The 18,083-nt window shown below is 35.0% G+C and overlaps 38 non-coding genes across 38 annotated transcripts in view; all 38 read left to right on the forward strand.

Moving 5' to 3' along the window:
• The first annotated feature begins 2,258 nt into the window (after positions 1-2,258).
• Positions 2,259-2,330, forward strand: Trnaw-cca (transfer RNA tryptophan (anticodon CCA)). The gene has a single exon. It is a non-coding gene; the product is annotated as a tRNA-Trp (tRNA).
• A 485-nt stretch (positions 2,331-2,815) lies between these two features.
• Trnaw-cca (transfer RNA tryptophan (anticodon CCA)) lies at positions 2,816-2,887 on the forward strand. The gene has a single exon. It is a non-coding gene; the product is annotated as a tRNA-Trp (tRNA).
• A 206-nt stretch (positions 2,888-3,093) lies between these two features.
• Trnaw-cca (transfer RNA tryptophan (anticodon CCA)) lies at positions 3,094-3,165 on the forward strand. Its single transcript has one exon. It is a non-coding gene; the product is annotated as a tRNA-Trp (tRNA).
• Positions 3,166-4,476: 1,311 nt separating this feature from the next.
• Positions 4,477-4,548, forward strand: Trnaw-cca (transfer RNA tryptophan (anticodon CCA)). The gene has a single exon. It is a non-coding gene; the product is annotated as a tRNA-Trp (tRNA).
• Positions 4,549-4,754: 206 nt separating this feature from the next.
• Positions 4,755-4,826, forward strand: Trnaw-cca (transfer RNA tryptophan (anticodon CCA)). The gene has a single exon. It is a non-coding gene; the product is annotated as a tRNA-Trp (tRNA).
• A 484-nt stretch (positions 4,827-5,310) lies between these two features.
• Trnaw-cca (transfer RNA tryptophan (anticodon CCA)) lies at positions 5,311-5,382 on the forward strand. Its single transcript has one exon. It is a non-coding gene; the product is annotated as a tRNA-Trp (tRNA).
• A 206-nt stretch (positions 5,383-5,588) lies between these two features.
• Trnaw-cca (transfer RNA tryptophan (anticodon CCA)) lies at positions 5,589-5,660 on the forward strand. Its single transcript has one exon. It is a non-coding gene; the product is annotated as a tRNA-Trp (tRNA).
• A 2,963-nt stretch (positions 5,661-8,623) lies between these two features.
• On the forward strand, positions 8,624-8,695 carry Trnaw-cca (transfer RNA tryptophan (anticodon CCA)). Its single transcript has one exon. It is a non-coding gene; the product is annotated as a tRNA-Trp (tRNA).
• A 206-nt stretch (positions 8,696-8,901) lies between these two features.
• On the forward strand, positions 8,902-8,973 carry Trnaw-cca (transfer RNA tryptophan (anticodon CCA)). The gene has a single exon. It is a non-coding gene; the product is annotated as a tRNA-Trp (tRNA).
• A 206-nt stretch (positions 8,974-9,179) lies between these two features.
• Positions 9,180-9,251, forward strand: Trnaw-cca (transfer RNA tryptophan (anticodon CCA)). Its single transcript has one exon. It is a non-coding gene; the product is annotated as a tRNA-Trp (tRNA).
• Positions 9,252-9,457: 206 nt separating this feature from the next.
• Positions 9,458-9,529, forward strand: Trnaw-cca (transfer RNA tryptophan (anticodon CCA)). The gene has a single exon. It is a non-coding gene; the product is annotated as a tRNA-Trp (tRNA).
• A 206-nt stretch (positions 9,530-9,735) lies between these two features.
• Trnar-ccg (transfer RNA arginine (anticodon CCG)) lies at positions 9,736-9,807 on the forward strand. Its single transcript has one exon. It is a non-coding gene; the product is annotated as a tRNA-Arg (tRNA).
• A 483-nt stretch (positions 9,808-10,290) lies between these two features.
• Positions 10,291-10,362, forward strand: Trnaw-cca (transfer RNA tryptophan (anticodon CCA)). The gene has a single exon. It is a non-coding gene; the product is annotated as a tRNA-Trp (tRNA).
• Positions 10,363-10,568: 206 nt separating this feature from the next.
• Trnaw-cca (transfer RNA tryptophan (anticodon CCA)) lies at positions 10,569-10,640 on the forward strand. Its single transcript has one exon. It is a non-coding gene; the product is annotated as a tRNA-Trp (tRNA).
• A 206-nt stretch (positions 10,641-10,846) lies between these two features.
• Positions 10,847-10,918, forward strand: Trnaw-cca (transfer RNA tryptophan (anticodon CCA)). The gene has a single exon. It is a non-coding gene; the product is annotated as a tRNA-Trp (tRNA).
• A 205-nt stretch (positions 10,919-11,123) lies between these two features.
• On the forward strand, positions 11,124-11,195 carry Trnaw-cca (transfer RNA tryptophan (anticodon CCA)). Its single transcript has one exon. It is a non-coding gene; the product is annotated as a tRNA-Trp (tRNA).
• A 206-nt stretch (positions 11,196-11,401) lies between these two features.
• On the forward strand, positions 11,402-11,473 carry Trnaw-cca (transfer RNA tryptophan (anticodon CCA)). The gene has a single exon. It is a non-coding gene; the product is annotated as a tRNA-Trp (tRNA).
• Positions 11,474-11,679: 206 nt separating this feature from the next.
• Positions 11,680-11,751, forward strand: Trnaw-cca (transfer RNA tryptophan (anticodon CCA)). Its single transcript has one exon. It is a non-coding gene; the product is annotated as a tRNA-Trp (tRNA).
• A 484-nt stretch (positions 11,752-12,235) lies between these two features.
• On the forward strand, positions 12,236-12,307 carry Trnar-ccg (transfer RNA arginine (anticodon CCG)). Its single transcript has one exon. It is a non-coding gene; the product is annotated as a tRNA-Arg (tRNA).
• Positions 12,308-12,790: 483 nt separating this feature from the next.
• Positions 12,791-12,862, forward strand: Trnaw-cca (transfer RNA tryptophan (anticodon CCA)). The gene has a single exon. It is a non-coding gene; the product is annotated as a tRNA-Trp (tRNA).
• Positions 12,863-13,068: 206 nt separating this feature from the next.
• On the forward strand, positions 13,069-13,140 carry Trnaw-cca (transfer RNA tryptophan (anticodon CCA)). The gene has a single exon. It is a non-coding gene; the product is annotated as a tRNA-Trp (tRNA).
• A 484-nt stretch (positions 13,141-13,624) lies between these two features.
• Trnaw-cca (transfer RNA tryptophan (anticodon CCA)) lies at positions 13,625-13,696 on the forward strand. Its single transcript has one exon. It is a non-coding gene; the product is annotated as a tRNA-Trp (tRNA).
• Positions 13,697-13,902: 206 nt separating this feature from the next.
• Positions 13,903-13,974, forward strand: Trnaw-cca (transfer RNA tryptophan (anticodon CCA)). Its single transcript has one exon. It is a non-coding gene; the product is annotated as a tRNA-Trp (tRNA).
• Positions 13,975-14,180: 206 nt separating this feature from the next.
• Positions 14,181-14,252, forward strand: Trnaw-cca (transfer RNA tryptophan (anticodon CCA)). Its single transcript has one exon. It is a non-coding gene; the product is annotated as a tRNA-Trp (tRNA).
• A 206-nt stretch (positions 14,253-14,458) lies between these two features.
• Trnaw-cca (transfer RNA tryptophan (anticodon CCA)) lies at positions 14,459-14,530 on the forward strand. The gene has a single exon. It is a non-coding gene; the product is annotated as a tRNA-Trp (tRNA).
• Positions 14,531-14,736: 206 nt separating this feature from the next.
• On the forward strand, positions 14,737-14,808 carry Trnaw-cca (transfer RNA tryptophan (anticodon CCA)). Its single transcript has one exon. It is a non-coding gene; the product is annotated as a tRNA-Trp (tRNA).
• Positions 14,809-15,014: 206 nt separating this feature from the next.
• On the forward strand, positions 15,015-15,086 carry Trnaw-cca (transfer RNA tryptophan (anticodon CCA)). Its single transcript has one exon. It is a non-coding gene; the product is annotated as a tRNA-Trp (tRNA).
• Positions 15,087-15,292: 206 nt separating this feature from the next.
• Positions 15,293-15,364, forward strand: Trnaw-cca (transfer RNA tryptophan (anticodon CCA)). The gene has a single exon. It is a non-coding gene; the product is annotated as a tRNA-Trp (tRNA).
• A 205-nt stretch (positions 15,365-15,569) lies between these two features.
• On the forward strand, positions 15,570-15,641 carry Trnaw-cca (transfer RNA tryptophan (anticodon CCA)). Its single transcript has one exon. It is a non-coding gene; the product is annotated as a tRNA-Trp (tRNA).
• Positions 15,642-15,847: 206 nt separating this feature from the next.
• Positions 15,848-15,919, forward strand: Trnaw-cca (transfer RNA tryptophan (anticodon CCA)). The gene has a single exon. It is a non-coding gene; the product is annotated as a tRNA-Trp (tRNA).
• A 206-nt stretch (positions 15,920-16,125) lies between these two features.
• Trnaw-cca (transfer RNA tryptophan (anticodon CCA)) lies at positions 16,126-16,197 on the forward strand. The gene has a single exon. It is a non-coding gene; the product is annotated as a tRNA-Trp (tRNA).
• A 206-nt stretch (positions 16,198-16,403) lies between these two features.
• Positions 16,404-16,475, forward strand: Trnaw-cca (transfer RNA tryptophan (anticodon CCA)). Its single transcript has one exon. It is a non-coding gene; the product is annotated as a tRNA-Trp (tRNA).
• Positions 16,476-16,681: 206 nt separating this feature from the next.
• Trnaw-cca (transfer RNA tryptophan (anticodon CCA)) lies at positions 16,682-16,753 on the forward strand. The gene has a single exon. It is a non-coding gene; the product is annotated as a tRNA-Trp (tRNA).
• A 206-nt stretch (positions 16,754-16,959) lies between these two features.
• On the forward strand, positions 16,960-17,031 carry Trnaw-cca (transfer RNA tryptophan (anticodon CCA)). Its single transcript has one exon. It is a non-coding gene; the product is annotated as a tRNA-Trp (tRNA).
• A 206-nt stretch (positions 17,032-17,237) lies between these two features.
• Positions 17,238-17,309, forward strand: Trnaw-cca (transfer RNA tryptophan (anticodon CCA)). Its single transcript has one exon. It is a non-coding gene; the product is annotated as a tRNA-Trp (tRNA).
• Positions 17,310-17,515: 206 nt separating this feature from the next.
• On the forward strand, positions 17,516-17,587 carry Trnay-aua (transfer RNA tyrosine (anticodon AUA)). Its single transcript has one exon. It is a non-coding gene; the product is annotated as a tRNA-Tyr (tRNA).
• Positions 17,588-17,793: 206 nt separating this feature from the next.
• Positions 17,794-17,865, forward strand: Trnaw-cca (transfer RNA tryptophan (anticodon CCA)). Its single transcript has one exon. It is a non-coding gene; the product is annotated as a tRNA-Trp (tRNA).
• Positions 17,866-18,071: 206 nt separating this feature from the next.
• The window catches only part of Trnaw-cca (transfer RNA tryptophan (anticodon CCA)), a 72-nt gene continuing 60 nt past the window's right edge, over positions 18,072-18,083 (forward strand). Inside the window, exon 1 of the tRNA in view lies at positions 18,072-18,083. This exon is cut by the window's right edge and continues 60 nt beyond it. This is a non-coding gene — a tRNA (tRNA-Trp).

Genomic DNA, 18,083 nt, shown 5'->3' on the forward strand with positions numbered 1-18,083 from the left:
TTATAGACCTTCTCATAGTCAAAAATGTCGGCCATGAATAAAGCAGTGTGCAGAACACTCGGTCTGCTTCAGGATGATGAAGAATGGGATACTGTGCTACATGAAGCAGCTCTTATCAAGCTCTGTCCTCAAATCAAATCATTGTTTGTGACAATTCTTCTTTTCTGTGAGCCATCTACTCCTATTCAGATTTACAACAACCATGTTGACCAATGGTGGGGATGATTTTAAGCGAAAAACTCCAGCAGCAACTGAGGATCAGATCAAGGTCGTGGTTCTGACAGATATAGAAAAGAAACTATACGATGAGCAAACCCCAGGGCGATTAAGCCTACCTTGCTCTACTGCACAGGAGAAGCAACACGTGCAGCAACTGACAGACCATCTAGATGAAATAAATCAGCCTATTGTCATGCAGAAAAAATTGGGGTTTGATTATCATTTATTCAAAAAAAATGCAGAACAGCACCTGGCAATACAAACTCAATCGCACAGAAAAGTGGCTGACAGAGTTCGTCAAGCTGATACAAATGGAGAATCCTTCAGTGCCTAACCAGGTGCGAGAGGTGCGATTGGGTAAACCTTCCTGCTAAATAGTATTAAAAGATTATTCGGCTTCGATGACAACCAGTAGATTGCCTGTTTTACAAAGATAAATCATTATTCTGACTTGTTAGTTTCATCGACAAAAATGATTATTTTTTGTAAGGTACGGATTCATTAATATTCTAAGAATGTATTAATAAGGTTCGTTCGCATACGGCCCTGTGGCCCAATGGTTAAGTGTCTGATTCAACATCAGATAGTTACGTGTTCGAATCATGTACAATATTGCATTTTTTGTACGGTACGGATTTATAAATATTGTAAGAATGCAATGATAAGAGTAGTTTGCTTACGGGCCTATGGCGCAATGGTAGCGTGTCTGAATCCAGATCAAAAGGTTGCGTTCCCTTTTATTTGCAGGATTCCATTTATTGTATAAAGATATCATCAGAGATGATCTGTCTTCCATGGCAATAAATACAATCCGTGTTTTACAATGAATTATTATTCTGAGATGTTACTATAATGTACAATATTAAATTTTTTGTACGCTACGGATTCATAAATATTGTAAGAATGCAATAATAAGTATGGTTGGCTTACGACCTTGTGGCGCAATGGTAGCGCGACTGAGACCAGGTCAGAAGGTTACGTGTTCGAATCACGTGGGTGTCAAAAGCGTTCCCTTTTATTTGCAGAATTCCATTTATTTTATAAATATATCATCAAAGATTATCCGTCGTCCATGGCAATTATTGCAATCCGTGTTTTACAATGAATTATTATTCTGAGATGTTACTGTAATGTACAATATTAAATTTTTTGTACGGTACAGACTCATAAGTATTTAAAGAATGCAATACTAGGAGCGGTAGCCTTACGGACTTGTGGCGCAATGATAACACGTCTGACCCCAGACAAAAAGGTTAAGTGTTCGAATCACGTCGGGGTCAAAAGCGTTCCCTTTTATTTGAAGGATACCATTTATTTTATAAATGTATCATCAAAGATTATCCTTCTGCCATGGCAATTAATGCAATCCTTGTTTTACAATGAATTATTATTCTGAGATGTTACTGTAATGTACAATATTAAATTTTTTGTACGGTACAGATTCATAAGTATTTTAAGAATGAAACAGGAGTGGTGTGCTTACTGCCTTGTGGCGCAATGCTAGCGCGTCTGACTCCAGATCAGAAGGTTACGTGGTCGAATCACGTAAAGGTCAAGATCGTTCCCTTTTAATTGAAGGATGCCATTTATTTTATAAATGTATCATCAAAGATTATCCTTCTGCCATGGCATTTAATGCAATCCTTGTTGTACAATGAATTATTATTCTGAGATGTTACTGTAATTTACAATATTAAATTTTTTGTACGGTACAGATTCATAAGTATTTGTAGAATGCAAAAATCCGACTGGTTGGCTTACGGCCTTGTGGCGCAATGGTAGCACGTCTGATTCCAGATCAGAAGGTTTACTGTTCCAATCACGTCGGTGTCAACAGTTTTCCATTTTATTTGAACGATGCCGTTTATTTTATAAATGTGACATCAAAGATTATCCGTCTTCCATCGCAATTAATGCAATCCCTGTTTTACAATGAATTATTATTCTGAGATGTTACTGTAATGTACAATATTAAATTTTTTGTACGGTACAGATTCATAAGTATTTTAAGACTGCTATACTAAGGGCGGTGTGCTTACGGCCTTGTGGCGCAATGGTAGCGCGTCTGACTCCAGATCAGAAGGTGACGTGTTCGAATCACGTCGGGGTCAAAAGCGTTCCCTTCTTATCTGAAGGGTGCCATTTATTTTATAAATGTATCATCAAAGATTATCAGTCTTCCATGGCAATTAATGCAATCCTGGTTTTACAATGAATTATTATTCTGAGATGTTACTGTAATGTACGATATTAAATTTTTTGTACGGTACAGATTCATAAGTATTATAAGCATGCAATAATAAGAGTGGTTGGCGTACGGCCTTCTGGCACAATGGTAGCATGTCCGACTCCAGATCAGAAGGTTACGTGTCCGAATCACGTCAGGGTCAAAAGCGTTTCCTTTTATTTGAAGGATGCCATTTATTTTATAAATGTATAATCAAAGATTATCCGTCTTCCATGACAATTAATGAAATCCTGGTTTTACAATGAATTATTATTCTGAGATGTTACTGTAATGTACGATATTAAATTTTTTGTACGGTACAGATTCATAAGTATTTTAAGAATGCAATAATAAGTGTGGTTGGCTTACGGCCTTGTGGCGCAATGGTAGCGCGTCTGACTCCAGATCAGAAGGTTACGTGTTCGAATCACGTCGGGGTCAAAAGCGTTCCCTTTTATTTGAAGGATGCCATTTATTTTATAAATGTATCATCAAAGATTATCAGTCTTCCATGGCAATTAATGCAATCCTGGTTTTACAATGAATTATTATTCTGAGATGTTACTGTAATGTACGATATTAAATTTTTTGTACGGTACAGATTCATAAGTATTTTAAGAATGCAATAATAAGTGTGGTTGGCTTACGGCCTTGTGGCGCAATGGTAGCGCGTCTGACTCCAGATCAGAAGGTTACGTGTTCGAATCACGTCGGGGTCAAAAGCGTTCCCTTTTATTTGAAGGATGCCAGTTATTTTATAAATGTGACATCAAAGATTATCCGTCTTCCAGGGCAATAAATGCAATCCTGGTTTTACAAGGAATTATTATTCTGAGATGTTACTGTAATGTACAATATTAAATTTTTTGTACGGTACAGATTCATAAGTATTTTAAGAATGCAATAATGAGAGTGGTTGGCTTACGGCCTTGTGGCGCAATGGTAGCGCGTCTGACTCTAGATCAGAAGGTTACGTGTTCGAATCACGTCGGGGTCAAAAGCGTTCCCTTTTATTTGAAGGATGCCATTTATTTTATAAATGTATCATCAAAGATTATCCGTCTTCCATGGCAATAAATGCAATCCTGGTTTTACAATGAATTATTATTCTGAGATGTTACTGTAATGTACAATATTAAATTTTTTGTACGGTACAGAATCATAATTATTTTAAGAATGCAACAATAAGAGTGGTTGGCTTACGGCCTTGTGGCGCGATGGTAGCGCGTGAGACTCCTGTCAGAAGGTCACGTGTTCGAATCACGTCGGGGTAAAAAGCGTTCCTTTTTATTTGAAGGATGCCATTTATTTTATAAATGTATCATCAAAGATGCCATCTTCCATGGCAATTAATGCAATCCTGCTTTTACAATGAATTATTATTGTGAGATGTTACTGTAATGTACGATATAAAAATTTTTGTACGGTACAGATTCAGTATATTGTAATCATACAATAAGAGTGGTTAGCTTACGGCCTTGTGGCGCAATGGTAGCGCGTCTGACTCCAGGATAGAATGTTACGTGTTCGAATCACGTCGGGGTCAACAGAGTGGCCTTTTATTTGAAGGATGCCATCTATTTTAAAAATGTATCATAAAGGATAATCCGTCTTCCATGGCAATTAATGCAATCCTGGTTTTACAATGAATTATTATTCTGAGATGTTACTGAAATGTACAATAATGAATATTTTCTACGGTACAGATTCATAAGCCTTTTTAGAATGCAATAATAAGAGTGGTTGGCTTACGGCCTTGTGGCGCAATGGTAGCGCGTCTGACGCAAGGACGGAATGTTACGTGTTCGAATCACGTCGAGGTCAAAAGCGTTACCTTTTATTTGAAGGATGCCATTTATTTTATAAATGTATCATCACAGATTACCTGTCTTCATTGGCAATTAATGAAATCCTGTTGTTACAATGAATTATTATTCTGAGATGTTACTGTAATGTACAATATTAAATTTTTTGTACGGTACAGATTCATAAGTATTTTAAGAATGCAATAATAAGAGTCGCTGGCTTACGGCCTTGTGGCGCAATGGTAGCGCGTCTGACTCCAGATCAGAAGGTTACGTGTTCGAATCACGTCGGGGTCAAAAGCGTTCCCTTTTATTTGAAGGATGCCATTTATTTTATAAATGTATCATCAAAGATTATTAGTCTTCAATGGCAATTAATGCAATACTTGTTTTACAATGAATTATTATTCTGAGATGTTACTGTAATGTACAATATTAAATTTTTTGTACGGTACAGATTCATAAGTATTTTAAGAATGCAATAATAAGAGTGGGTGGCTTACGGCCTTGTGGCGCAATGGTAGCGCGTCTGACTCCAGATCAGAAGGTTACGTGTTCGAATCACGTCGGGGTCAAAAGCGTTCCCTTTTATTTGAAGGATGCCATTTATTTGATAAATGTATCATCAAAGATTATCAGTCTTCCATGGCAATTAATGCAATCCTGGTTTTACAATGAATTATTATTCTGAGATGTTACTGTAAGGTACAATATTAAATTTTTTGTACGGTACAGATTCATAAGTATTTTAAGAATGCAATAATGAGAGTGGTTGGCTTACGGCCTTGTGGCGCAATGGTAGCGCGTCTAACGCCAGATCAGAAGGTTACGTGTTGGAATCACGTCGGGGTCAAAAGCGTTCCCTTTTATTTGAAGGATGCCATTTATTTTATAAATGTATCATCAAAGATTATCAGTCTTCAATGGCAATTAATGCAATCCTGGTTTTACAATGAATTATTATTCTGAGATGTTACTGTAATGTACAATATTAAATTTTTTGTACGGTACAGATTCATAAGTATTTTAAGAATGCAATAATAAGAATGGTTGGCTTACGGCCTTGTGGCGCAATGGTAGCGCGTCTGACTCCAGATCAGAAGGTTACGTGTTCGAATCACGTCGGGGTCAAAAGCGTTCCCTTTTATTTGAAGGATGCCATTTATTTTATAAATGTATCATCAAAGATTATAAGTCTTCAATGGCAATTAATGCAATCCTGGTTTTACAATGAATGATTATTCTGAGACGTTATTGTAATGTACAATATTAAATTTTTTGTACGGTACAGATTCATAAGTATTTTAGGAATGCAATAATAAGAGAGGTTAGCTTACGGCCTTGTGGCGCAATGCTAGCGCGTCTGACTCCAGATCAGAAGGTTACGTGTTCGGATCACGTCGGGGTCAAAAGCGTTCTCTTTTATTTGAAGGATGCCATTTATTTTATAAATGTATCATCAAAGATTATCAGTCTTCCATGGCAATTAATGCAATCCTGGTTTTACAATGAACTAGCATGGGTGCCCGGCGTTGCCCGGGTGTTTGGAGGTGTATGCTGAGCAAAAAAAAGGGGTAATTTTTTAAACTTTGACCCCTATTATGACCCCTGAAAATTTATTTTTTTGGCCTCAAATCAAGTTATTAAGTTAGATCCATGTCCACGGAACCTATATCTAAAATTTCAAGGGTGTAGACCCAAAATTGTCGGAGAAGTTCGCTAGAGTTCTCAAAGCTCAAATCGTTGAACTTTGACCCCTTAATCGCCAAATTTCTGGCTAAAAACCGATCACATAGATTTTTCCAAATCTCAGTACCCTGTATAATTTCGAGTCTGTAGACTAAAAATTGACAGAGTTATTTCGTAGGGAAATGTACACAGACACACACACACACACACACACACTTTCACTTTTATAGATATGTAGATTTAAAATTTGAGTCTGACAGAATGACAAAGTGATATTGCAAACCGATATATTAAACAAACGAACTTCAAAGAGACAAATGAACACATAAGTAAAAAAAAAAAAATGTATTAGAAAACATTTCTTGATTATTCCACGTTTTTTTACAGACCTGACGACTGAGGTTCGCTCTTAATAAAAATTGTTTTTTATAGTCTTAATTTTGACTTCCTTTTTCATAAAAAACTAAAAGAAATCAAGAAGGAAAAGAAATTTAATTTTATTCTTTTTTCATTAATTTCTTTCTGTGCAAAGCAATTCTTTCAAACTTAATCTGTTTCCAAAATGTTTTTATTTCATTCCCCTCCCCCTTCATTCATTTTCCTCCGCATCCTGGCAAGTATTAAAATAAACCATTTATAATATTTATTTATGGATTTATTTACTTATCATTTCTTTTGTATCGGTAAATGAATTCTATGCACCCACCATGTTTAAGTTTGGGAGTAAAAAATGTACGATGAACAGAAGGATAGGGAAAATAATGTATATAAATACGCAATCATAGGTCATTATAAACATCATATACATTTACAAAACTTCCAAATTGGATTGAAATAAAGAACACGATGATTTATACTGAAACTCATCTAATATTAATAATAAAAAAATAATAAAAAAAACACAAGTTGTTTGTTTAAGTATTATAAGCAATTAAATATTTCGTTGTATTATAGATTTTAAAGATTAGAATGCGTTCTTTAATTACTTATAAATTACATTTTAAAAAGTGAAGGAACACGATTTGATTTGTAGTAAAATTGAAGTTTATTTAATAAAATTAAATGAAAATTATGCATGTAAGAATATGAATATTTGAAGCAGAACACAAGCAAAACATTTGATATGAGTTAAGACAATAAACAAATATTAAAATTAAACAATTTTTTTAATCAAAATGATTTTTTTTTAATCAAAATGAACCACAATATTTTTAAATACAAATGAACCACAATATTTTTTCAAAATCAAAAACAATATTTTTAATGGGTTTGTATTACTGTACACATAGATTCGAAAAAGTTGCCAAAAACAAATATATAACAAATAAATGTTATCAAAGGCAAGATAAGTTACTTTTCTACCAAACTGGATATATTTTTCGTATTTTTATTCAATGTAACATGTTTATTCAGCTCGAAAACCATACAGTGTTTACCGATGTATTGGAAAATTCAAGATGGCGTCTTAGTCCCTCTTGAACACGGTAAGTTTGGGAAAAGGTGTTATAAATAAAAAACTGAATAAAATACTGTTAAAAACTCGCTCAATATGTTACCGTGACATAGGTTGACATATATTCGGCGGGTTTTTAATAGTATTTTTTCTAGTTTTTTATTTATAACACCTTTTCCCAAACTTACCGTGTTAAAGAGGGAGTGAGGCGCCATCTTGAATTTTCCAATACATCGGTAAACACCGTATGGTTTTCGAGCTGAATAAACATGTTACATTGAATAAAAACACGAAAAATATATCCAGTTTGGTAGAAAAGTAACTTATCTTGCCTTTGATAACATGTATTTGTTATATATTTGGTTTTTGACAACTTTTTCGAATTTATGTGTACAGTAATACAAACCCGTTTTTCGAGCTGAATAAATATGCTACATTGAATAAAAACACGAAAAATATATCCAGTTTGGTGGAAAAGTAACTTATCTTGCCTTTGATAACATTTATTTGGGTAATCTCCAAAAATACCGTTAGGGCTTACAACATGGCCGCCAGAAGAGTCAACAAAAAACTGCGAATAAAATATATAAAACTCGTAATTTCTGTTTTTAAAGTGGGTTGTCAATTTTCTTTATGACATATACTTCCAAAATAAACTATTACAGTCGTTTAAAACATAATAGAAGTATTATTTTTTATTTTTTAAAAACAATGTTTACAAAATGTCTACGAACGTGCGTAGACATTTTGTAAACATTGTTTGGTTGCCATAACAACGTGACGGTAGTGAACGTGTGTGTGTGTGCGTGTGTGCGCGTGTGCTTGCTAGTACTACTATTAAGTTTGTCGGAGCGTTTGATTTCGTGTAGTTTAGTTTCGTATTTTTTTAATTTGTGAATAACAAGTTATTAAAAAATTAAACCCTTCCAAGATGGACAATAAATAAAGCCATAATATTTTATGGTAAAGGTAAGAGCGTAGAAACCATTGTTTTTTAGGAGATGTGATTATTGGATTAACCAATCAGAAATCGTCTGAGGCACACACATCTCTGTTTTTATAGATATATAGAAGATAGATATAGATAGATAGATAGATAGATATAGATAGATAGATAGATATAGAAGATTATTATTCTGAGATGTTACTGTAATGTACAATATTAAATTTTTTGTACGGTACAGATTCATAAGTATTTTAAGAATGCAATAATGAGAGTGGTTGGCTTACGGCCTTGTGGCGCAATGGTAGCGCGTCTGACTCCAGATCAGAAGGTTACGTGTTCGGATCACGTCGGGGTCAAAAGCGTTCCCTTTTATTTGAAGGATGCCATTTATTTTATAAATGTATCATCAAAGATTATCAGTCTTCAATGGCAATTAATGCAATCCTGGTTTTACAATGAATTATTATTCTGAGATGTTACTGTAATGTACAATATTAAATTTTTTGTACGGTACAGATTCATAAGTATTTTAAGAATGCAATAATAAGAGAGGTTAGCTTACGGCCTTGTGGCGCAATGGTAGCGCGTCTGACTCCAGATCAGAAGGTTACGTGTTCGAATCACGTCGGGGTCAAAAGCGTTCCCTTTTATTTGAAGGATGCCATTTATTTTATAAATGTATCATCAAAGATTATAAGTCTTCAATGGCAATTAATGCAATCCTGGTTTTACAATGAATGATTATTCTGAGACGTTATTGTAATGTACGATATTAAATTTTTTGTACGGTACAGATTCATAAGTATTTTAGGAATGCAATAATAAGAGATGTTAGCTTACGGCCTTGTGGCGCAATGCTAGCGCGTCTGACTCCAGATCAGAAGGTTACGTGTTCGGATCACGTCGGGGTCAAATGCGTTCTCTTTTGTTTGAAGGATGCCATTTATTTTATAAATGTATCATCAAAGATTATCAGTCTTCCATGGCAATAAATGCAATCCTGGTTTTACAATGAATTATTATTCTGAGATGTTACTGTAATGTACAATATTAAATTTTTTGTACGGTACAGATTCATAAGTATTTTAAGAATGCAATAATGAGAGTGGTTGGCTTACGGCCTTGTGGCGCAATGGTAGCGCGTCTGACTCCAGATCAGAAGGTTACGTGTTCGAATCACGTCGGAATCAAAAGCGTTCCCTTTTATTTGAAGGATGCCATTTATTTTATAAATGTATCATCAAAGATTATCAGTCTTCAATTGCAATTAATGCAATCCTGGTTTTACAATGAATGATTATTCTGAGACGTTATTGTAATGTACAATATTACATTTTTTGTACGGTACAGATTCATAAGTATTTTAGGAATGCAATAATAAGAGAGGTTAGCTTACGGCCTTGTGGCGCAATGCTAGCGCGTTTGACTCCGGATCAGAAGGTTACGTGTTCGAATCACGTCGGGGTCAAAAGCGTTCTCTTTTATTTGAAGGATGCCATTTATTTTATAAATGTATCATCAAAGATTATCAGTCTTCCATGGCAATTAATGCAATCCTGGTTTTACAATGAATTATTATTCTGAGATGTTACTGTAATGTACAATATTAAATTTTTTGTACGGTACAGATTCATAAGTATTTTAAGAATGCAATAATAAGAGTGGTTGGCTTACGGCCTTGTGGCGCAATGGTAGCGCGTCTGACTCCAGATCAATAGGTTACGTGTTCGGATCACGTCGGGGTCAAATGCGTTCTCTTTTGTTTTAAGGATGCCATTTATTTTATAAATGTATCATCAAAGATTATCAGTCTTCCATCACAATTAATGCAATCCTGGTTTTACAATGAATTATTATTCTGAGATGTTACTGTAATGTACAATATTAAATTTTTTGTACGGTACAGATTCATAAGTATTTTAAGAATGCAATAATGGAGTTGTTGGCTTACGGCCTTGTGGCGCAATGGTAGCGCGTCTGACTCCAGATCAGAAGGTTACGTGTTCGGATCACGTCGGGGTCAAAATCGTTCCCTTTTATTTGAAGGATGCCATTTATTTTATAAATGTATCATCAAAGATTATCAGTCTTCAATGGCAATTAATGCAATCCTGGTTTTACAATGAATTATTATTCTGAGATGTTACTGTAATGTACAATATTAAATTTTTTGTACGGTACAGATTCATAAGTATTTTAAGAATGCAATAATAAGAGACGTTAGCTTACGGCCTTGTGGCGCAATGGTAGCGCGTCTGACTCCAGATCAGAAGGTTACGTGTTCGAATCACGTCGGGGTCAAAAGCGTTCCCTTTTATTTCAAGGATGCCATTTATTTTATAAATGTATCATCAAAGATTATAAGTCTTCAATGGCAATTAATGCGATCCTGGTTTTACAATGAATGATTATTCTGAGACGTTATTGTAATGTACAATATTAAATTTTTTGTACGGTACAGATTCATAAGTATTTTAGGAATGCAATAATAAGAGAGGTTAGCTTACGGCCTTGTGGCGCAATGCTAGCGCGTCTGACTCCAGATCAGAAGGTTACGTGTTCGGATCACGTCGGGGTCAAAAGCGTTCTCTTTTATTTGAAGGATGCCATTTATTTTATAAATGTATCATCAAAGATTATCAGTCTTCCATGGCAATTAATGCAATCCTGGTTTTACAATGAATTATTATTCTGAGATGTTACTGTAATGTACAATATTAAATTTTTTGTACGGTACAGATTCATAAGTATTTTAAGAATGCAATAATGGAGTGGTTGGCTTACGGCCTTGTGGCGCAATGGTAGCGCGTCTAACTCCAGATCAGAAGGTTACGTGTTCGGATCACGTCGGGGTCAAAAGCGTTCCCTTTTATTTGACGGATGCCATTTATTTTATAAATGTATCATCAAAGATTATCAGTCTTCAATGGCAATTAATGCAATCCTGGTTTTACAATGAATTATTATTCTGAGATGTTACTGTAATGTACAATATTAAATTTTTTGTACGGTACAGATTCATAAGTATTTTAAGAATGCAATAATAAGAGAGGTTAGCTTACGGCCTTGTGGCGCAATGGTAGCGCGTCTGACTCCAGATCAGAAGGTTACGTGTTCGAATCACGTCGAGGTCAAAAGCGTTCCCTTTTATTTGAAGGATGCCATTTATTTTATAAATGTATCATCAAAGATTATAAGTCTTCAATGGCAATTAATGCAATCCTGGTTTTACAATGAATGATTATTCTGAGACGTTATTGTAATGTACAATATTAAATTTTTTGTACGGTACAGATTCATAAGTATTTTAGGAATGCAATAATAAGAGACGTTAGCTTACGGCCTTGTGGCGCAATGCTAGCGCGTCTGACTCCAGATCAGAAGGTTACGTGTTCGGATCACGTCGGGGTCAAAAGCGTTCTCTTTTATTTGAAGGATGCCATTTATTTTATAAATGTATCATCAAAGATTATCAGTCTTCCATGGCAATTAATGCAATCCTGGTTTTACAATGAATTATTATTCTGAGATATTACTGTAATGTACAATATTAAATTTTTTGTACGGTACAGATTCATAAGTATTTTAAGAATGCAATAATGAGAGTGGTTGGCTTACGGCCTTGTGGCGCAACGGTAGCATGTCTGACTCCAGATCAGAAAGTTACGTGTTCGGATCACGTCGGGGTCAAAAGCGTTCCCTTTTATTTGAAGGATTCCATTTATTTTATAAATGTATCATCAAAGATTATCAGTCTTCAATTGCAATTAATGCAATCCTGGTTTTACAATGAATGATTATTCTGAGACGTTATTGTAATGTACAATATTAAATTTTTTGTACGGTACAGATTCATAAGTATTTTAGGAATGCAATAATAAGAGAGGTTAGCTTACGGCCTTGTGGCGCAATGCTAGCGCGTCTGACTCCGGATCAGAAGGTTACGTGTTCGGATCACGTCGGGGTCAAAAGCGTTCTCTTTTATTTGAAGGATGCCATTTATTTTATAAATGTATCATCAAAGATTATCAGTCTTCCATGGCAATTAATGCAATCCTGGTTTTACAATGAATTATTATTCTGAGATGTTACTGTAATGTACAATATTAAATTTTTTGTACGGTACAGATTCATAAGTATTTTAAGAATGCAATAATAAGAGTGGTTGGCTTACGGCCTTGTGGCGCAATGGTAGAGCGTCTGACTCCAGATCAATAGGTTACGTGTTCGGATCACGTCGGGGTCAAATGCGTTCTCTTTTGTTTGAAGGATGCCATTTATTTTATAAATGTATCATCAAAGATTATCAGTCTTCCATCACAATTAATGCAATCCTGGTTTTACAATGAATTATTATTCTGAGATGTTACTGTAATGTACAATATTAAATTTTTTGTACGGTACAGATTCATAAGTATTTTAAGAATGCAATAATGGAGTGGTTGGCTTACGGCCTTGTGGCGCAATGGTAGCGCGTCTGACTCCAGATCAGAAGGTTACGTGTTCGGATCACGTCGGGGTAAAAAGCGTTCCCTTTTATTTGAAGGATGCCATTTATTTTATAAATGTATCATCAAAGATTATCAGTCTTCAATGGCAATTAATGCAATCCTGGTTTTACAATGAATGATTATTCTGAGACGGTTTTGTAATGTACAATATTAAATTTTTTGTACGGTACAGATTCATAAGTATTTTAGGAATGCAATAATAAGAGAGGTTAGCTTACGGCCTTGTGGCGCAATGCTAGCGCGTCTGACTCCAGATCAGAAGGTTACGTGTTCGGATCACGTCGGGGTCACAAGCGTTCTCTTTTATTTGAAGGATGCCATTTATTTTATAAATGTATCATCAAAGATTATCAGTCTTCCATGGCAATTAATGCAATCCTGGTTTTACAATGAATTATTATTCTGAGATGTTACTGTAATGTACAATATTAAATTTTTTGTACGGTACAGATTCATAAGTATTTTAAGAATGCAATAATAAGAGTGGTTGGCTTACGGCCTTGTGGCGCAATGGTAGCGCGTCTGACTCCAGATCAATAGGTTACGTGTTCGGATCACGTCGGGGTCAAATGCGTTCTCTTTTGTTTGAAGGATGCCATTTATTTTATAAATGTATCATCAAAGATTATTAGTCTTCCATGGCAATTAAGGCAATCCTGGTTTTACAATGAATTATTATTCTGAGATATTACTGTAATGTACAATATAAAAATTTTTGTACGGTACAGATTCATAAGTATTTTAAGAATGCAATAATGGGAGTGGTTGGCTTACGGCCTTGTGGCGCAACGGTAGCGCGTCTGACTCCAGATCAGAAGGTTACGTGTTCGGATCACGTCGGGGTCAAAAGCGTTCCCTTTTATTTGAAAGATGCCATTTATTTTATAAATGTATCATCAAAGATTATCAGTCTTCAATTGCAATTAATGCAATCTTGGTTTTACAATGAATTATTATTCTGAGATGTTACTGTAATGTACAATATTAAATTTTTTGTACGGTACAGATTCATAAGTATTTTAAGAATGCAATAATAAGAGAGGTTTGCTTACGGCCTTCTGGCGCAATGGTAGCGCGTCTGACTCCAGATCAGAAGGTTACGTGTTCGGATCACGTCGGGGTCAAACGCGTTCCCTTTTATTTGAAGGATGCCATTTATTTTATAAATGTATCATCAAAGATTATCAGTCTTCAATGGCAATTAATGCAATCCTGGTTTTACAATGAATTATTATTCTGAGATGTTACTGTAATGTACAATATTAAATATTTTGTACGGTACAAATTCATAAGTATTTTAAGAATGCAATAATAAGAGTGGTTGGCTTACGGCCTTGTGGCGCAATGGTAGCGCGTCTGACTCCAGATCAGAAGGTTACGTGTTCGAATCACGTCGGGGTCAAAAGCGTTCCCTTTTATTTGAAGGATGCCATTTATTTTATAAATGTATCATCAAAGATTATCAGTCTTCAATGGCAATTAATGCAATCCTGGTTTTACAATGAATTATTATTCTGAGACGTTATTGTAATGTACAATATTAAATTTTTTGTACGGTACAGATTCATAAGTATTTTAAGAAGGCAATAATAAGAGTGGTTGGCTTACGGCCTTGTGGCGCAATGGTAGCGCGTCTGACTCCAGATCAGAAGGTTACGTGTTCGAATCACGTCGGGGTCAAAAGCGTTCCCTTTAATTTTAAGGATGCCATTTATTTTATAAATGTATCATCAAAGATTATAAGTCTTCAATGGCAATTAATGCAATCCGGTTTTTACAATGAATTATTATTCTGAGATGTTACTGTAATGTACAATATTAAATTTTTTGTACGGTACAGATTCATAAGTATTTTAAGAATGCAATAATGAGGGTGGTTGGCTTACGGCCTTGTGGCGCAATGGTAGCGCGTCTTACTCCAGATCAGAAGGTTACGTGTTCGAATCCCGTCAGGGTCAAAAGCGTTCCCTTTTATTTTAAGGATGCCATTTATTTTATAAATGTATCATCAAAGATTATCAGTCTTCAATGGCAATTAATGCAATCCTGGTTTTACAATGAATTATTATTCTGAGATGTTACTGTAATGTACAATATTAATTTTTTTGTACGGTACAAATTCATAAGTATTTTAAGAATGCAATAATAAGAGTGGTTGGCTTACGGCCTTGTGGCGCAATGGTAGCGCGTCTGACTCCAGATCAGAAGGTTACGTGTTCGAATCACGTCGGGGTCAAAAGCGTTCCCTTTTATTTGAAGGATGCCATTTATTTTATAAATGTATCATCAAAGATAATCAGTCTTCAATGGCAATTAATGCAATCCTGGTTTTACAATGAATTATTATTCTGAGATGTTACTGTAATGTACAATATTAAATTTTTTGTACGGTACAGATTCATAAGTATTTTAAGAATGCAATAATAAGAGTGGTTGGCTTACGGCCTTGTGGCGCAATGGTAGCGCGTCTGACTCCAGATCAGAAGGTTACGTGTTCGGATCACGTCGGGATCAAATGCGTTCTCTTTTATTTAAGGATGCCATTTATTTTATAAATGTATCATCAAAGATTATCAGTCTTCCATGGCAATTAATGCAATCCTGGTTTTACAATGAATTATTATTCTGAGATGTTACTCTAATGTACAATATTAAATTTTTTGTACGGTACAGATTCATAAGTATTTTAAGAATGCAATAACAAGAGTGGTTGGCTTACGGCCTTGTGGCGCAATGGTAGCGCGTCTGACTCCAGATCAGCGGGTTACGTGTTCGAACCACGTCGGGGTCAAAAGCGTTCCCTTTTATTTTAAGGATGCCATTTATTTTATAAATGTATCATCAAAGATTATCAGTCTTCAATGGCAATTAATGCAATCCTGGTTTTACAATGAATTATTATTCTGAGATGTTACTGTAATGTACAATATTAAATTTTTTGTACGGTACAGATTCATAAGTATTTTAAGAATGCAATAATAAGGGCGGTTTGCTTACGGCCTTGTGGCGCAATGGTAGCGCGTCTGACTCCAGATCAGAAGGTTACGTGTTCGAATCACGTCGGGGTCAAAAGCGTTCCCTTTTATTTGAAGGATGCCATTTATTTTATAAATGTATCATCAAAGATTATAAGTCTTCAATGGCAATTAATGCAATCCTGGTTTTACAATGAATTATTATTCTGAGACGTTATTGTAATGTACAATATTAAATATTTTGTACGGTACAAATTCATAAGTATTTTAAGAATGCAATAATAAGAGTGGTTGGCTTACGGCCTTGTGGCGCAATGGTAGCGCGTCTGACTCCAGATCAGAAGGTTACGTGTTCGAATCACGTCGGGGTCAAAAGCGTTCCCTTTTATTTGAAGGATGCCATTTATTTTATAAATGTATCATCAAAGATTATCAGTCTTCAATGGCAATTAATGCAATCCTGGTTTTACAATGAATTATTATTCTGAGACGTTATTGTAATGTACAATATTAAATTTTTTGTACGGTACAGATTCATAAGTATTTTAAGAATGCAATAATAAGAGTGGTTGGCATACGGCCTTATGGCGCAATGGTAGCGCGTCTGACTCCAGATCAGAAGGTTACGTGTTCGAATCACGTCGGGGTCAATAGCGTTCCCTTTTATTTGAAGGATGCCATTTATTTTATAAATGTATCATCAAAGATTTTCAGTCTTCAATGGCAATTAATGCAATCCTGGTTTTACAATGAATTATTATTCTGAGATGTTACTGTAATGTACAATATTATATTTTTTGTACGGTACAGATTCATAAGTATTTTAAGAATGCAATAATGAGGGTGGTTGGCTTACGGCCTTGTGGCGCAATGGTAGCGTGTCTAACTCCAGATCAGAAAGTTACGTGTTCGAATCACGTCGGGGTCAAAAGCGTTCCCTTTTATTTGAAGGATGCCATTTATTTTATAAATGTATCATCAAAGATTATAAGTCTTCAATTGCAATTAATGCAATCCTGGTTTTACAATGAATTATTATTCTGAGACGTTATTGTAATGTACAATATTACATTTTTTGTACGGTACAGATTCATAAGTATTTTAAGAATGCAATAACAAGAGAGGTTAGCTTACGGCCTTGTGGCGCAATGGTAGCGCGTCTGACTCCAGATCAGCGGGTTACGTGTTCGAACCACGTCGGGGTCAAAAGCGTTCCCTTTTATTTTAAGGATGCCATTTATTTTATAAATGTATCATCAAAGATTATCAGTCTTCAATGGCAATTAATGCAATCCTGGTTTTACAATGAATTATTATTCTGAGATGTTACTCTAATGTACAATATTAAATTTTTTGTACGGTACAGATTCATAAGTATTTTAAGAATGCAATAATAAGAGTGGTTGGCTTACGGCCTTGTGGCGCAATGGTAGCGCGTCTGACTCCAGATCAGAAGGTTACGTGTTCGAATCACGTAAGGGTCAACAGCGTTCCCTTTTATTTGAAGGATGCCATTTATTTTATAAATGTATCATCAAAGATTATCAGTCTTCAATGGCAATTAATGCAATCCTGGTTTTACAATGAATTATTATTCTGAGATGTTACTGTAATGTACAATATTAAATATTTTGTACGGTACAGATTCATAAGTATTTTAAGAATGCAATAATAAGAGCGGTTTGCTTACGGCCTTGTGGCGCAATGGTAGCGCGTCTGACTATAGATCAGAACGTTACGTGTTCGAATCACGTCGGGGTCAAAAGCATTCCCTTTTATTTGAAGGATGCCATTTATTTTATAAATGTATCATCAAAGATTATAAGTCTTCAATGGCAATTAATGCAATCCTGGTTTTACAATGAATTATTATTCTGAGACGTTATTGTAATGTACAATATTAAATTTTTTGTACGGTACAGATTCATAAGTATTTTAAGAATGCAATAATAAGAGTGGTTGGCTTACGGCCTCATGGCGCAATGGTAGCGCGTCTGACTCCAAATCAGAAGGTTACGTGGTCGAATCACGTCGGGGTCAAAAGCGTTCCCTTTTATTTGAAGGATGCCATTTATTTTATAAATGTATCATCAAAGATTATCAGTCTTCCATGGCAATTAATGCAATCCTGGTTTTACAATGAATTATTATTCTGAAATGTTACTGTAATGTACAATATTAAATTTTTTGTACGGTACAGATTCATAAGTATTTTAAGAATGCAATAATAAGAGTGGTTGGCTTACGGCATTGTGGCG

Source organism: Euprymna scolopes, chromosome 6 (assembly GCF_053919585.1).
Source record: "Euprymna scolopes isolate OS-2025 chromosome 6, ASM5391958v1, whole genome shotgun sequence".
Lineage (NCBI taxonomy): Eukaryota > Metazoa > Mollusca > Cephalopoda > Sepiida > Sepiolidae > Euprymna > Euprymna scolopes.